This window comes from Nilaparvata lugens, chromosome 10 (genome assembly GCF_014356525.2).
Source record: "Nilaparvata lugens isolate BPH chromosome 10, ASM1435652v1, whole genome shotgun sequence".
NCBI lineage: Eukaryota > Metazoa > Arthropoda > Insecta > Hemiptera > Delphacidae > Nilaparvata > Nilaparvata lugens.
This window is the reverse complement of record NC_052513.1, coordinates 20,020,295-20,039,086: the sequence shown is the minus strand read 5'-3', so window position 1 is coordinate 20,039,086 and position 18,792 is coordinate 20,020,295. Positions and strand designations below refer to the sequence as shown.

General features: G+C 33.4%; 1 protein-coding gene across 2 annotated transcripts in view; it reads left to right on the top strand.

Moving 5' to 3' along the window:
• The first annotated feature begins 321 nt into the window (after positions 1 to 321).
• Positions 322 to 18,792, top strand: part of LOC111046700 (scavenger receptor class B member 1) — a 99,654-nt gene continuing 81,183 nt past the window's right edge. Inside the window, exon 1 of one of the 2 annotated variants that reach the window (XM_039436512.1) lies at positions 322 to 953. The gene's annotated coding sequence lies outside the window, so the exon portion shown is untranslated. Of the gene's footprint in view, positions 954 to 6,825; positions 7,315 to 18,792 lie in introns of those variants that run through there. The other variant, XM_039436513.1, reaches the window with a different exon arrangement.

The following is an 18,792-nucleotide window of genomic DNA, read 5'->3' as shown; positions in this document are numbered from 1 at the left end:
CACTTCTTAATGTCATAATTGGTTGAATGCTTCCCATTGATGTCATCTGTAAGAAATTCTGACAGTGTACAGTGAATATCTCGGTGCTTTACTCAAGTCCAGTCTCTAGTCTTCAGCCACAGAGCGGGGGAAGACCACTTCTTGGAACTTCTATCTCTCTCTCTCTCACACACACTCTCTTTCACACTCTCTCTCTCACACAGTCTCTCACTAACAAGGAGGGGGTCCATGAGAGAGGTCTCCCCCCAGAGTTGTGATAAGAGTTAACCCTTGAGAGGGGAGTTTATCCACCAGAGCCGATAACAATGTCCTGTCTACAGTCTACCGCGAAACTTCTTATAGTCCGCACACTATAAACTATAGTCCTATAATATAGTCTGCACTAAGTGATACACATCAGTACTAAATACAGTATTCCGACAAATCTTTTCACTAAACAGAGTACAGCAGAGAACTAAACACAGTATTAGAACAAATCTTTTCACTAAACAGAGTACAGCTGAGAACTAAACGCAGTATTGGAATAAATCTTTTTACTAAACAGAGAACTGAACACAGTATTAGAAGAAATCTTCTCACTAAATAGAGCACAGTTTAGTACTTAACACAGTATTTCAACCGATTCATTTTTAATTCCCCAAACAATAATTTTACTTCAATTATCCTACAGTTCATCGCAGAAATTCATCTTTGAATCCTCCTAAACAACGATACAGAGTTCTAAAAAACCATAGTTCGACATCATAAACTGAAGTATATCCAATCTCTAGTCTGTTGAATTCAGCGTTTACTCGTCAACGTATACACAGTGTTTAAGTTTTTCTCCGAGTTTTTGTGTGAGTTTCCTCACTAAATTTTCTCTCCTTTGTTACATGAAGATAATTTTTCCGGTCATATTCAGAAGAGTGAACCAAGTGTAACTGACTATCCTTGTCTACTTTCGCTGCAAAAAGGTAAACAGTTTTTGTATTTCGCTCTTTCAATTGTTGATTATTTCTAGTCTTGTTTATCTATTGTATTGTGTACATCTTTATCTTCTCTTCATTCAGTTTCAGAATTCAATATTTATTAATTTATTGAAAAAAAAAAACAATAGTCGGAAAAGAAAAAACAGGATATTGCCCAAAATTTCTTAATTTTGACTCAAATTGTCCAAATATTATAGATTTGTTCTCCGGTTTTTGTAAACGGATATACATCTAATTTTTTCCTTTTGTATTATCTTTATCTATTTTCATTTCCATATCTTGTACTTTGTATCGGGTGTTACCTCCTTATCAAATTTTCTTATTAATAATTTATTATTATCCTGTATTATTTCCATACTCCTAGCTGTTTTCCAATCTCAGTTTCTTTTGCCATATTTTTATCTTCTATTAATCTCTATCATTTCCAATTCTCTGCCATCTCTTCTGACTCTATCTCTATATCTCCCCTCTTTCTTCTCTTTATTGATTTCTATAAATTTCATTCCTCTGCCATATCTTCTGTTTCAATCTCTGATATTTCTCCTCTTTATCTGTTTTCTTAATTTATCGAGGATGGTTATAAGTCTATGATAAATTCTTCAAGATTTCAGTGGGTCAGGTTTTCAATCTGTCAAGATTTCCCTCTACTTGTTCACTTAATTTATCGAGGATGGTTATTAGTCTATGATCAATTCTTCAAGATTTCAGTAGGTCAAGTTCTCAGTATATCAAGTTTTTAATTATACCCTTGCGGAGCACCTATCACCTGATAGTCTATACCATAATAAAGGAAAGAATTGGCTTATACACGTACGGGATAGGAAACTTATGTTTGTCGCATCATCACGTCTCAACTACTGGACTAATTAACTTGAAATTTTGCATATAGATTGTAAATTAACCGGGGATGGTTATAGGCCTATTTTAAACTCTTCTAGATTTCATTACGTCAAGTTTTCAGTTTGTCAAGTTTTAAAATAGACCCTTGCGGAGCAGGGGTTACCTGTGTGGCGAATCATCTGATATTTGTTTGCAACTCTTCAAGATTTCAGTGGGTCAAGTTCTCAGTCTGTCAAGCTTTTAGTTAGACCCTGATAGTATAAAACAAAATATATAGAATACTTTGATAGACTTAAACTATTTCGGACTATGTGTAACATTATCTAAATTTTGGAGAGGAATATCACAAGGTTACCTTATTTTCCCTCTTCCTATCATTTCGATGATGTACTTATTGTATCAATGAATAAATAATAAATAAAAAATAATACTTTCTTCTACCTCCTATTGGAGACCATTTTCTGTCTCCTTCTACCCTATTTCCATTTCACTCCAACCCACTTTTCTTGTGTGTTTTTTATCGGTAGAATGTGCGTGTTTTAACCGGCCTACTATAGAAATCCGTCTCAATAGGTTTGAGAGAGAGAGATAAGAGTGCCGTGGTCTCACTATATAATGGTAATATAGTATATACATTATGTACTTACGATGTATATAAGCCGTGATAATGGTGATAATTATATAACTAGTGCCGTTGTCACTTTCTATGGCAAACCTCGCGGCAGCTTATTGCCTGCTTTGCATGCATACACAGATTTGCAATGATGCCGAAATGGAGCGATTTGATGGCACAATTTTCTCGTTTATTTCTTCAAGAATCAGTCGATAAAATGTGTTGTCTGAGATCAAACGGTGTATGATTTTTGAGACTTGAAACTCTGTGTAATACTGGAATGAAGCAATTCGATTTGTGAGCTCTGATTGGGCTAGAATAGAGGAATTTGATTGGTCGGATTTTATAAGACAGTTTTGTTGTTCATTACTTTAAGGGCCGTTTGCATAGTGTAAGTTTAAGCTAAAGCATAAACCGAATCTGGATTTTTTTTTGGTTTAAACTAAAACTCCGTTTGCACAGTATCAGTTTAAACTCTGTATTGAGTTTAAACTTTGGGAAAGTTTAAACCTCCAAAGCAGGAGGTTTAAACCAAATAATTTGGATTAACTTGTCATCTGTAAAGATTTCATGGGGAAACAGCAGATAGTAAATTATTTTTCGATGGTTGTTTTTAATGCTTCTGTAGACGATAATAATTATTTAGGTTATAGTAAATCATTATTGATAGAATTGACAGGAATTGATAGAAGTTTTTAATGCGATTGATAGAGATGACTGCAAAGAAATTTTGGAACTGAGAAAAATTGGGTAAAAAACGAATCATTTAAATTTCTGGGATGATAGAGGATTTTTAACGGTTTTGCTTGAGTAAAGCAAGTGTAAATTTAGTATTTGATTAAATAAACCACTTGATAGAAAATAAGACAATTTTTATCAGTGGTCTTTGATCAGAAAACATGTTTTTAATAACACATGACTGAGATATTTTGCTTTCGAGAGATTTATAATAAACGAGGAAGATCATAGTAGATTTAAGCGTAACAAAATAACTTTTTCATCTTACATTCTAAAATAAATTTTTAGTGGCAACTAAATATAAGTTCGTATCTAATAGTAATATAGCATTTTTTGAATAATTTCTTGATTGCTTTTCACTTTTATTACTGTACAGCTTACAGCTCTGTGGATTTTGAACAAGGAAATAGTAGCTACATAACCTCAATTAACTGATGGTTTGTAAACAAATAACAAAATTTCCTGTAAAAATCAGCCTTATGATATTATAAACGATGACATTCTATTACCAACTTAATGCTAAACTAGTTTAACTTAAACTGGATTAGTAAATGCACTGAGAAAACCGATTCAAGTTTAAACTTTCAGATTAACTTAAACTCGATCAACTTAATCAAGTTTAGCAATCCATACTGAGCAAACGGCCCTAAGAATATATTGATCTGTGAATATTTTTGAACTTCAGTCAAGTGCAATACTGGAATGAAGCGATTTAAGGCAGAGAATCAGCAATGCTTTTCTCCTATTTTAGTCCACTGTCATAATAAAGTGAACCTCGCTATAGAATTTTTTTGTTGGATTTTATAACAGAATTTTCTTGTTTAACTACAAGAATCTTCAATTGATTGATCAATATCGGGGCACCGAGCTTCGCTCGTTATTTTTATTTATTGATAAACAGAACACAACTCTCTAAAATGAACGTGTTTATATTTCACAGCTGGCTATACGTCATCTTATGAATTTCGGGGATGCGATATTTTGATTTTTCACATACTCACTCGGTCACTCACTTTTTTACTATCCACAGCTGTTTCAGCCAAGGATGAATTATCCTTTTCATGTTCAGCAAGTTTTCCCAAGGATGAGACCTAGTGCAATCGAATTATTATATCATAAACCTACTATGTTCCAAATTTCGTGAAAATCGTTAGAGCCGTTTTCGAGATCCGTTGAACATAAATAACCAGATATAAATATAAATATACAAAAATTTCTCGCTTAATGTAATAGGACTAGACATATTTTAATCAGCAAATCCTCTGAAATACTAGAATAAACAGGTTAATTCGTGAGCTGTGATTGGGTTAGAACAGAGCAATTTGATTGGTCGATGTTTATAATGGAATTTTCTTGTTTATTTCTTCTTGTTTCTTTCTTTGTTATCTATAATATTATATCTCGGTAATTTATCCAAGAATCAATCGATTATAATGAATTGGCTTGTGACTATTGGACTGTGATACATTCTATTAGATATTCCATAGCTCTACTATAGAAAGGTCCACGTTATAAAGGAAGTATTTGATTAACATGGGTGTTGCTATCATTCGACAAAGCGCTATCCTTCTCCTACTCCGCCAAGTTACCAGATCGTTTTCTAACAATGTATAAATTTGATAAGTGAACAAAATATTTAATTTCAATTATAATATCATTGAAAAATATATTTTATTAGCGAATGAAGAATAATTTATTATTTTCAACAAGAATGAACAGTACAATATTACATCAGATGAACCGGTATCAGCTATTCTCTATAGAAGGCATTGGCAAGGCAGAGAATCGGCAACGTCGTTCTCTTATCTTTCTCAACTGTCATTACAACGTGGACCACACTTCAGTAAGATTAACTTGATGCTGACATTGGGTAATTTCATTTTATGGTGAGATAAAATAAGGGTTCTGTAGCGAATGAGGGAGATTTTTACTTTCCTTGCCCTATTACCATAGATAAGGAAAGTATTGCTTTCCGAAAAAATTAAGGTACCCCAATTTCTAAATTTCTATACGTTTTAAGGTCCCCTGAGTCCAAAAAACTGGTTTTTAGGTATTGGTCTGTATGTGTGTGTGTGTGTGTGTGTGTGTGTGTGTGTGTGTGTGTGTGTGTGTGTGTGTGTGTGGTGTGTGTGTGTGTGTGTGTGTGTGTGTGTGGTGTGTGTGTGAGTGTATGTGCGTCTGTGTACACGATATCTCATCTCCCATGACTTGAAATTTGGAACTTAAGGTACTTTCACTATAAGGATCCGACACGATCAAATGCAATTCAAGATGGCGGCTAAAATGGCGAAAATGTTGTCAAAAACAGGGTTTTTCGTGATTTTCTTGGAAACGGCTCCAACGATTTTGATCAAATTCATACCTAAAATAGTCATCAATAAGCTCTATCAAATGCCACAAGTCCCATATCTGTAAAAATATCAGGAGCTTCACCCCATCAATGCAGATAGATTCCCAATTAACAGGCTTCAGATACAATTGAAACAAAAAAAATCAAGTGGAGTAGAGTGAGCATGAAAGTCTCTACAATTAATGTACAGTAACATTTTCACCTAAAATTGAAAATGAGCTTCAAATTCGAGAAAATGTGATTATTCAATTGCAAATTATTGTTGATTCTATAAAATCATTCACTATGAAGAAATAGCAGACCTCATGTGTGTCTCCAGCGTTATTGCCCTGTCACCAGCTGGCTCAAATCTTTGAATAGTAGACTTGATATGCGCGGGAACACTAGCGTCAGGTGATCAATTTCATAACGGCAAGGAAAGTTGTATGAGTGCGCAACACCATATTTTTAAAATATATTTCAAGGAATCTCTCCTAGGCTCATATAAAAGCATAATATAATCTACTATAATAAAGGAAAGAACTGGCTTATACGCGTACGGGATAGGAAAATTATGTTTGACCCATCATCACGTCTGAACTACTCAACTGATTAACTTGAAATTTTGCATATAGATTCTCAATTAACCGGGGATGGTTATAGGCCTATTTTCAATTCTTCAAGATTTCATCACGTCAAGTTTTAAAATAGAACCTTGCGGAGCACGGGCTGGTCATAGAATAGAGATAACGTTAATTTGTTGTATTGTTTTTATCTTCTTCAAGATTTCATTACGTCAAGTTTTCAGTTTGTCAAGTTTTCAAATACACCGGGTTACCTGCTGGTCTATGATAAGACTGACTTATAGCAAACATGAAAGTCATATTGTCAGAATCATTCATAGAAGACCCATGACCAAAAATAATCTATGATGCATACATGAGGAAAATAGAGGCTGTATTTGAACAAATCTAGCCTTAGAATAACATTGAGATGCTGAAGTAATAGCCTAGGTTGTCCAATATTTGCAAAATAATTTAAACACACGGCCGACCGTCAGTCAAACTTTAATGGATTTTTATTTATCTTTTATATTCACTGGCTTTTGTTGAAGTCTTATCACTGGTGTGAGTTTACCTTAGACAGGAAATTTTTCCAATTTTTTTTAAAGATGAACTGTGTTTCCCCGAAACATGAAAATACAATGTTTCGAGAGACAATAGTTGCTGAATTTCCTCTCAGAGAGAAAAAAGGTGCCTCACAGAGAGGTTTTTAAAGAGAACTGAGAATCATATTGTTCCATACCACATTCAGATCTATGTTAGGTGCTCTAGACATATAGACCTCTTCTCTAAAGTGGTTTCAGTCTCTGATGAAAAATTTAACACCTAGTTTTAATTTGTTTTAATGAAATAATGAATAGTTTTCAATTATCTAATATCATTTAGGGAATGAGATTATGCTTTAAGATGAATAGTGTCAATTTTTAAGGACTCTGTTAAATTCTTGGAAGTAGTTCATCTAGTTCTAATTTGTTTAAATAAAATAATTAACAGTTTTTCAAGAGTGAGATTGCGTCTAAAGGTAAATAGTGAACAATTTTTAAAACTGTTGAACAATTTAAACTGTGAAATCTGTGTTGGTGAAGAAATTTGGAACCGTGAATTTTGGTGAATTTGCATTCCAATTCCTATGAATAGTTTTTCATTTATATTCAGGGAGAGAGATTGCGTGTAAAGATAAATAGTGTTAAATTTTTAAACTCTGTTGAACAATTTAAACTGTGGAATCTGTGTTGGTGGAGAAATTAGGAACCGTGAATTTTGGTGAGTTTGCATTCAAATCCCTATGTGATTCTCATTATATTTCCAATGTAATTCCAGTATCTGAATAAGAGACTAATACCAGAATTGATTAAGAAAAATAAATTTCCAAATTAAGAGAAATAATGTTTCATAGGAGGGATATAATTCACATTGATCCCTAAACATATAAGACATTTCTTGCTATAATTATTGTTGAATACACATAATCTATAGTGAGGTCCACGTTATAATGGCAGTGGAGAAAGATGGGAAAACAAAGTTGCTGATTCTGTGTCTTGTCAATGCCTTCTATAGACGGTAGCTGATACAGGTTTATTGATGTAATATTAACTCTTCATTCTTGTTCAAAATAATTAATTAAATTTTATTAAGCAAGGAATAATATTTTTCAATAATTTTATAATTAAGATTAAATATTTTGTTCATTAATTATCAATTCTACATTGTTAAAAGACGATCTGGCAACAGAGCAAATCGAGAAAGAGATAGCGCTATAGGGTTTGTTGTATGATAGACAAGGGTAGCAATACCATTGCTAATCAAACACTGCCATTATAACGTGGACCTCACTAGATACTATTCACAGCTTTCCTCTGAATATGGAGACACATTTTCAACTATTTCCTTCACTGGTCATTGCTCTTCTACAGAAATGTGAATGAAAAGTAGTGAGTTGATGGAAGAAAACCAAACAAGACAAAACTAGATAAAAATACGAGAAAACGAGACTGTAACTCGAATAACTTTAAAGTTTTCGTCTACAAAAGCGAGTTCGACATGATTGAGAGCGTTAACACCTGGAGACCAGTAAAATTGCTGAATTTATTCACCTCCAAAACATCGAATTCAATGCCGTTCAAAACCGGTATCACATCAGACTTACCATTAAAATGTTGGCCACTCATTCTTCCGTGCTTATATTTTATTCGATTTTTTCCGATATTTAATTCGAGGGAAAACAAAGGTAGTTGATTGTATTGAATTGAGAATTTTTAGCTCATAATGTGGGGAAAAACGAAGGTATAGTCAGTTGTTTGTAATAAACTCTGTTTCTCTTTCCCTTTTGATAGGTTTATCATAGTTCGAACTCACTGCTATAGTGAGGTCCACGTTATAATGACAGTGTTTAATTAGCAATGATATTGCTATCCTTGTCTATCATTCAACAGAGCGGATAGTGCTATCTCTTTCTCGCTTTGCTCTGTTGCAATTATTTGTCAGCCCAGTCTGTAGACCTCTACAATCTTTTGAATAGACAGCTAAATTTGTAGTTGTTATGAATATACGTGTGCCAGCTTCGAATTCTAATCTATATAAAAGCGAAATGACACTCACTCACTGACTGACTGACTCACTGACTCACTCACTCGCAGAACTAAAAATCTACCGGACCAAAAACGTTCAAATTCGGTAGGTATGTTCATTTGGCCCTTTAGAGGCGCACTAAGAACGGATTTGGAAAAATTTCCAAAGATACGCCCAAAATCTGCGTTTTTCCAGCGTTTTTTAGCGTTTTCCCAGCTTTATCGAGAACAGATGAATAGGATATGTTCAAATTTAGTACAGAAGCTTAGCTAGGGTGTTATAATGTTGTTTTAGAAGGAATTTGCAATAACGTCAAAGATACGGCCAAAAAAGCGTTTTTCCAGCGGTTTTTTGCTTTTTCTCAGATTTATTGAGAACAAATGAACAGAAAATGTTAAAATTTGATACAGAGGTTTAGCTAGGGTCTAAAAATTTTGTGATGAGGTGACTTAAATATTTCATCAAAGATACGCCAAAAAATAGCGTTCTTCCAACGTTTTTCTCAGCTTTTCTGCGTTTTCTCAGTACTTGGCATTTCTGATAGAATGAAGCATGCTCAAATGAAAAATGCAGGCGAGCGAAACGAACCCGCTGATCTCATTTCTGGACGATCCAGTCGGGGACCAGGGGGCGGGGCCCCCTGGCTAGACGAATATGGCGAGCGAAGCGAGCCTGACGGCTAGTCTACATTACATTAATGGGATATATCGTGAAATAAATTGTGAAAATAATACAAACCTGATAATATTCATGATCTATAAAACAGTAATAGTAAAGAACCAACAGTTTATGCCTAGAAGTAAGTCTGAAAGTTTAAGGCCAACTGATAAGGTATCAAATTTCTCAAAACTGTGAGAGTATTATTCAGTTTTCATTGTCAACCGGTAGGCCTATATGTCCCCAGCACTTCCCATCTGGAATCACTCACAGAATTGGAAAGATATGGATAAGAAAAACAGAAGGATAAGAATTAAATTATGAAGTGTTGAAAATAGTCTATTCGTGGTCTATTTCTATCAAAATTTAGAAAAGGAACAGTTTTGAGATTTGAGCATTACATGTTTCTCCTGCCCCAATCATTCATAATGAGTTAAAATTATGTATCTGTGAGTGTAAATAAATTAATTTATAAATTAATAAAGTCAGGAGATGTAGGGGAGTTATAGTGTGGTCCACGTTATAATGGCAGTGGAAGAAGATAGGAGAACAACATTGCCGATACTCATGTCTTGTCAATGCCTTCTTGACGGTAGCTGATACAGGTCTGTTAATGTAATATTAATTGATCATTCTCGTTAAAAAAACAATTATATTTTATTAAAAAAAGAAATTATATTTTCCAATAATTACATAGTGAATTTTCATAAGTAAGATGAAATATTTTGTTAATTAATTATGAATTCTACATTGTTAAAATTGATTGATTAAATTGTATGGAGTGAGGTCATTTCCATTTCTGCTTCTATAAACACTTTGACTGTAATAGGGAAACAGTCATGATATAGTGAGGTCCACGTTATAAAGGCAGTGGAGGAAGATAGGAGAACAACGTTGCCGATCCTCTGTTTTGTCAATGCCTTCTATAGTGTCAGCTGATACAGGTTTATTAAATATAATATTAACTGTTCATTCTCGTTTAAAATAATCTATTATAACGTAGGAGTATTCGTCGAAGTATTGAAAGAGGATGAGGAGTTGGTTGTGAGAGAGAAGAGGTGGGAATGAGAAGCAGGAGGAAGAGAAGAAGGAGAAGGAAGAAAAGGAGGAGAAGAAGGAAGAGAAGAATATGGGAGAGAAGTTTAGGAGTGAATGGATGAGTAGGAGAAGGTGTTGAAGAGAAAGGAGTAGTAGAGAAGTAATAAGAAGAGAAACAGAAGGAAAGGAGGAGAAGCAAGAGAAGGAGAAAATGCGGGATGGAGAAGAAATGGGATGAAGAGGAGATATAGAAGGAAGGTTGAGAGAGAAAAGAGGAAGAGAAGATAAAGAAAGGTATATGAGTAGGGAAAGAAGTAAAAAAGCTTGATAGGGAGAGAAGGTAGAGAATAGAAAAGGAAGAGATGAGAGAAAGAGAAGATTGGAGAAGAATGATTAGGAAGAAAGGGATGAGAAGGAAGAGAAGGAGGAGAAGGAAGAGAAGGAAGAGAAGGAAGAGAAGGAAGAGAAGGAGAGAAGGAAGAGAAGGAAGAGAAGGAAGAGAAGGAAGAGAAGGAAGAGAAGGAAGAGAAGGAAGAGAAGGAAGAGAAGGAAGAGAAGGAAGAGAAGGAAGAGAAGGAAGAGAAGGAAGAGAATAAAGAGAAGATAAGGTAGAGAAGGAAAATAATTGAGATAATGATTGGAAGGAAGTAGATGAAATACGAAGAAGAGAAATATTATGAAGAGGAGAAGCAGGATAAAAAGAAGAGCTGAGTAAGAAGAAGAGGAAGAAATGTCATTGGTTGATTATTATCCGTTTTATTGATTTTATTATCACTTTTATTACACCGGCTATTAACATTGAGAATCCTTGACAGCATAATATGTCATGAGTTGCATTTTTTCAACTTTCAGATTGTGAATTTAAATTTTCCGCATTCATAGCATTAAATCGTGAAAGATTTCATATTTTTTATCCATTGATCACATTGAGAGATTTCAAGTGATCATATTGAAGAACCAACTATAGATGCATTTTATTGGGTTTTAGTATAAGAATAAGCCAATTAATCGTCACGAACTTTATTGTACCTGGAGAAAACATAAATCAATTATTGCGAGAGTGATTGTTCCTTTATGATTTATAAAAAAATACTATTAACCCATTAATGTTTTTATAATTCAGCCCATAACCACCTATCAATGCTCGCCCATTAAAGTAGATCAAAACCTGCCAATTAAGATGAATAAAAACTTAAATAAATACTAACAATATTAAATTATTCTACGCTCTAAAAAGAAGAAAATTTATTAGATCTAAACTCATTAGTATCCCACAAAACAAATTGAGTTTCAAGAACACGAATAATTAAACTATATGACAGCTTTCAGACTTGATCTTTACAAGAAATGATCCTTTTTCAATGAAATAATATAAACTGATAAATTTATAATTTATTGAGTAAGTGAAACTTGGATACTTATATTTTTTTTAGACTTTGATATTGATTTTTTCTGAAGAAATATTAGCTACAACCCTAATACATGGTTAATATCAGTAGAGATTGATTGATTGAGTACTTTATTTATGTAGATTACAATATATACTGGCTTATACACTTATATACAATAGCTTACAATACAGAAAAATTATAGATGAATTTACATAATATAGACTAAGAAAATAATTATTGAACTGTATAAGATATGAAAAAGCAATTTGTAATATAATAACTATAGATAATTATATTGTTATGCATCTACATAAATTGGCGGAGCTTTGGACATATCAATGTCCATTCTTCGGATAGAATATTAAAAATATCCTCCCCACTAACTCTCTACCAAAGAGAGAGAGAGAGAAACTGGGAGAGAGAGAGAGAGATTGATTGATTGATTGAGTACTAGAGAGAGAGATATGTAGCCATAGTACCCTATAAGGTGAGTTCCGAATCAGCCATCTGAAGTCTATTTCCTTAAGGATCAGGCTATTATTGGAAAGCGAACGTTTTCAAACCCAAAATGCATTCTGACACACGGAAGTCAAGGACACACTATAAGTCAACGACCTTCAGGCAAGCAAACTATTTCTCTTATCTATTTCTCTATTATTCAAACAAGTGGTGGCGCTTTCCTTCTCACTCTATCTCCTGGAGATGGAGTGGGCATATCCTTTTCAAATCCTCTAATCTATTTTCAATGATGCATCCCTGAATAGAAAAAAATTACTTTATCAGTAAGAAACAACTCTATAATAGACCTAATCCTTTTTCCAAGTTCTCTCCTTGTTTTTGAACTCTTCGGATTTTTCTTCTTCTTCTCCTGCCACTTCTTCTTTTTCTTCTTCTTCATCTTCTCCTCCTTCTCATCCTTCTTCTGCTACTTCTACTCCACCTCCTCATCATCCTCCTTCTACCTATTGTTTTTCTCTACCTTCTTCTTCTCCCACTTCTGCTATTTTCCTTCCCTCTCCACCTCCTCTCTTCACTCTTTTCCTATTTCTTCTTCATCCTCTCTTGTCTCTTTCCTCTCCTTTATCTCAATCACCTATCTCTGATTATCGGCCCCCTCTCTTTCTACTCTTATTTTCTTAGTCTTATTTTTCTTCTCTCCTCTCCTTCTCTTTCTTTCTCGTTTCTCTTTCTTTTCTGTATCCTCCCTCTTCTACTACTTCTTCTTCTTCTTCTTCTTCTTCTTCTTCTTCTTCTTCTTATTCTTCTTCTTCTTCTCCTTCTTCTTTTTTTGGCTCCTGCTTCCTTCTCTATTCTCTAGTCTCTAGACCAAGAACTAGTTTTCAAAATACATTATAACTCCTCCAAACTATCAATCTTCAGCTATCACCATATTTGGGGACCAACTGTTGCATTTCCTGGGAAATAACACTCACTTTAGCATCATTAGTATTCAAGGCTATTCCGAAACTTTTCGAAATTCTAGCAGGCTTTATCACAAAACACTTTTTCTAGTTTTGTTCTGAAAAAATATATTAATCTAGCAACCATCCACTCTAGCTTTTACTAGGAATATCCTTCGAATAGAGAATACTTTCATCCTTCAAATCCTGGCTGCATTCACAATATCCTGCCTTTCTAAAAACATTTGCTACTGTAGAATATCGAAACATAATTGGATTAAAAGATTACCAACTTTATTAAAATAGTATTTTTCCCATCGTCCTTTTGCAATAAGCATGTTGGTTCACTTGGGCTTTTCTAGCGGATTATTCAAATTAACTGATAAAACTGTACGACATATTCAATAATTTGAGTATAAAATATAATTTGAGATAGAGCTTCTCAATATTGTTACTCAATTCTGTCTAGATGAGAAATAACTGGATTGATTGCATACTTGCCAAGAAGGACTCCGATTGTTATTTGAAAAGTAATCTAGAATATTTATCTAGATTAATCTAGAACCCATCTGAAACGCTATTTCCAATCATCTCTTGTATTATTCACGCACAAGCCTTGGGCACATGTGAGCATCATCATCTATAATATAATAGAGGAAAGGATTGGCTCATACACGTACGAGATAGGAAATCTATTTATTTATTTATTTATTCGTGGGCAGAATCACAAATCATATAAATATGATTATGAAGGAACAATAGGCTTGGCCCAAATCTATTCCATTCCCAAATTCTGATAAATTAATAAAATGTCCAAAAAATAGGTTATGTTTCTACTGTAAAATGTTCAAGTCCAATTTTCGTCCAAAAATATATATAAGCTAAACATTTTAAATTTAGAGAAATTAAAACACCAAACTATATTTAAATAAATATCTCTTTTTTGCGTTACTCTGTTCCCAGATCGTCTCTTAACAATGTAGAATTATTAATTAATTCACGAATGACGCATCATCACGTTTAAACTACTGGACTGATTAACTTGAAATTTAGCATAAAGATTCTCAATTAATCGATAATGGTTATAGGACTTTTTAAAATTCTTCAAAATATCAATAGGTCAAGTTTTCAGTTTGTAAAGTTTTCAATTGGATAATTGCGGAGCCCCGTTGTACATGCTAGTCATCAATAAATTATTTGATAATATTTACTCACAACTTGTACTTTTACTCACATCACCTATTTTTTTGGACATTTTATTGATTTATCAAAATTTGGGAATGGAATAGATTTGGGCCAAGCCTGTTGTTCCATCCTAATCATATTTTATATGATTTGTGATTCTGTCCACGAATAAATGAACTAAATAACTAAATAAACTTGTGAATTATATTCCCAATTGGAAGCATCTGTATTGGTATCTCATAAAGGATTCTAATGAATTGATAGAATTCCTTCCTTCGTGATAGAAAGCTTGGAAAACTGAAATAAGATGACAAATTCTATGTTGATGAAAGAATACATTACAATATAGAACAGTGAGGTCCACTTTATAATGGCAGTGTTTGATTAGCAAAGGTATTGCTATCCTCGTCTATCATTCAACAAAGCGGATAGCGCTATCTCTTTCTCGCGAGCGGATAGCGCTATCTCTTTCTCGCGTTACTCTGTTCCCAGATCGTCTCTTAACGATGTAGAATTATCAATTGATTAGAAAATCAATTTCATCTTGATTATGAAAATTCATTATTGAATTATTGAAGAATATTATATTTTGCTTAATAAAATATTATTGATTATTTTAAACTAGAATGGACAGTTAATATTACATCAATAAACCTGTATCAGCTACCGTCTATAGAAGGCATTGACGAGTCAGAGGATCGGCAACGTTGTCCTCCTATATTCCTCCACTGCCTTTATAACGCGGACTCCACTATAGATGATAAATAAAACTACTCTTTTGTCTGTAAAGCCTTTCAAGAAGAGTATGAAATGAAGAGTTATTTTCTCATAAATAAATCAACTACTGAGACCTAGCCCTACTCCGCTCCAAATATATTTTTTCAAGTGGATTTTCCAATGAAAAACTGTGCTGACTAAAATCATAATCATAGAGTAAATTAACAATTGCTTGAAACTAATTGAGAATCCACAATTAGTTGAATAATTGCATGATTCCTCCCATTTTGGACCTTCATTCATCAATGGAAAATCATAAAATTCTCTTGGAAAATTAATTTTGTGTCTACATTCATCGAATCATTAATGAAAAATAGTAAAAGTTCAATTATTATTAAACGAAAATACCAATTGAATGCTGTGAATTGCCCCCAAAGCTCCTGCTACTGTAAATATTGACTACAGGGTAAACAGCTAGATGGAAATTCTAATTTTTGTATAGTAGCGCTCATCGAATTTCCATCTAGCTGTTTACCCTATTGTCAATATTTGCAGTAGCAGAAGTCTTCGGGGTGATTTATAGCATTCAATTGGGATTTTCGTTTAATGATAATTAAACTTCTACGATTTTTCATTAATGATTTACAGAATTTAATTGGGATTTTCGTTAATAATTATTATTCATCAATTAGCATTCGAAAGAATGCTACTTCCAATTTATTTTCATTCGTAAAAGTTTCTTGGAAAATTAATTTTCCACACCATTAATTCAACCCCAATTATCTCCACTATTGACAAATTGAAGTTTTCTAGTCACCATTAAATCATCAACAGCATGAAGCCATTTATCCTTAGGAGGCTGAGAATAATTGCCATTGATAATAAATATATAGCTGACTATAAAAGCTGAAAAACTCAATTAATTTCTTTGATCAATCAACAATTAATGACTTCATTGCTCCTTGAGAATGAATGGTGATAATCATACCTTTTCTTATAGAAGTTTATAGTTTATTTGAAAAATCTATCAATGGTACATAAATAAATCATATATATGACTGTTTTGTAGAAATTTTATGGCCAATTCCAATTTTCTTAAAATTCAAATTATTAGTATTATTTGTCAATGTGTTTGTTTACAAAACTCACGAGTCATGCTGTGAAAATTAATTGGAAGTTGAGTGTTTTCCTCGTTTTCTGAATAAATACAATTTTTCACATGACAAATAGCAGCCTCTATTATCACGGACTTTTTTCGCTGATGATGATGCCCACATGTGCCCCAGGCTTGTGCGTTAGTAATACGAGGGATGATTGGGGAAATAACGTTCAACCCTATAGAGACACACTTACTTCATGCTAACACAGTAGACATACTGTGAATTTATAGTTTGTTTCTTGTTTTTAAGAATCTTTCATTATTAATCCATCCAAATTTAAAATTGTTCGTTTTATTCTAATTTATATTTTAGATTGTGATTTGGTGTAGAAATTTGAATGGACATAACCTATAATATTTGGACAATTTAAGAATAAAATAAGGAAATTGAAGAAGTTTTAGGCAATAGCCTGTTTTTTCTTTTCCGATTCTTGTATTTTTTTTTTTGCTAACCTAATAATACTGGGGTGTTGAACACCCCAATTTAATTTTGCATGTTTCTTTGAAAAATATAGAGAAAAAAAGTACTTAGCCCATAATTCATCATTTCTTAATCATTTTTGTTCCAAGTGCATACAGAAATCGAGAGTAAAGCACTGCTTATCAATATTGATACTAATTTTAGAAGTACGTATGTTCCGCCCAAGTGTTGGAGCTCCTTATCTGGTTTGAAGGAATGGCTTGCTCATTGCCAATGACAACTTCATCAAAAACTCACGTCTCTTCACTTCATTGTTTTGAAGCCTCAAGTTGTAGAGAATCATAGCATTTATTCCACTCTGATCCATCATCCCATACCACATTCGTAGTGGTCAATTCAAGTAAATTTTTGTAATAAAAGTGTTTGATAAAAGTCCTACGTAAAAGACACTTTGGGGTGTGAGACACCCCAAACGAAGAACAAGATGAGCTGGTGTAAAATACTTTTAATGACTGAGAGCGGTGGAGAGCAGTTGACAATGCTATCAACCTAATTTAGACTGGGCAAAAATTGCCAACTGTTTGTTATCATCAACTGCAGAACAGAAGAAAAAATCCCTGGGGTGTGAAACACCCAAGTGTGTCTCTTTAGGGTTCTCTTTTGATCTGGAAACGATCTGGCAACGTTGCGATGGTGGGGAAGTATAACGCTATCTGCTTTGTCGAATGATAGACAAGGATAACAACAATGTAAATCAAATATTGCTATTATAACGTGGACCTCACTATAGTAAAAATATAGGTAATTCGAATACATTCTTTCAAAATTATATTTCAACAAAATCTAATTTTTTTACCAAAACACTTTGTAACACTAGTAAAACTACAATGATATACTTCCTCAGATCATAAACTACTTCCTTATGTTATAGCATGTTGGGTGACATTTCTAATGCTAGTGCATGTCAAAGTGAGTGCGTAAGTCCTCCTCATGCAACTAATTAAATGTTTGCAACTGAAAACAAAACTGAGAGAGACAAACAAAACGGAAACAAGGATTAAGTTCCGCTGTTTTGAGCTATCTCAACACGCACTTATGTAAACACAAAAACTTGCGCATTTACTCAGAACTTATCACTTATGTAAAACAAAACATGTTATGGGTGACATACTCTTACATTGTCAAACAGATACCAAGAGTATGTCATTTGGTTATGCTACTGTGCACAGGAGTGAGTTTATTAGGATTCCATTCCTTAATTCCAACACAAAATAGTATAGAATTAAGTTTTTTCGTCATTGATACAATACAGTACATAAGGCTTTAAAAAGATACGAAGATTATCATCTTTAAGTGGCGCCATTTAGGGGTGGCAGGGGGGCCTAGGCCCCCCCAAGGATCAGATAAATAATGAAAATGCGGGTCCTTAGAATCTCATACTGATTTAATACTTTTTTAAACAGCAGTAGTATAATTCCTTCCACAGTATCAACAATGTAGCAAAATTGCCTTGAATGTATGATGGATACGGGTACGGAGTAATAAAGAATATATTTCTCTCTGTGGTATAGTTGAAGCTTAAATATATATAGAATGGGTACAATTATTATTGATCAGCGCACAATAACTTAGTGGTTGCATAAATTTCAACGTGAGAATTAACAAGTTGCAAGATGTCACAGTGAAAGCAATAGAAAGGGAACAATCAGACAATCAAAAATGTATGTACAGAATTGGTGAGATTATGGGAACAGCTTAATGTTTCTTTAGCATTCTAACTGAAATTTATTTTCCAATTAGATTAGAATATGATCCCTAATGAATCTGTTGAAATTGTCATTGTGAAAGAAAAATTTATCTGTTTCCATGATATTGAAAATGAAATCTGTTCCAGTGTATTCCTTCTTTAGGGCCTCTCTATAGGCCTATATTACTGATGAATATTATTTCATGATTCAATAACTAATAATGTATTAGTTATTTGTATATCTAGAGTGAAAAGTACGACTTTTTCTCCCTGTGGGAAAAAGTTTGAAGCCCGAGGCGAAGCCGAGGGCAGCAATTTTCCTGAGGGAGAAAAAGTATTTTTCGCTCGTGATGTACACAACATTTTTCCTCCATCTACATTTTTTTATAGAAACTGCAAATAAAATCATTCTAATAACTTACGTATTGGTGACAATGATTCCTAACAACATAACCTAA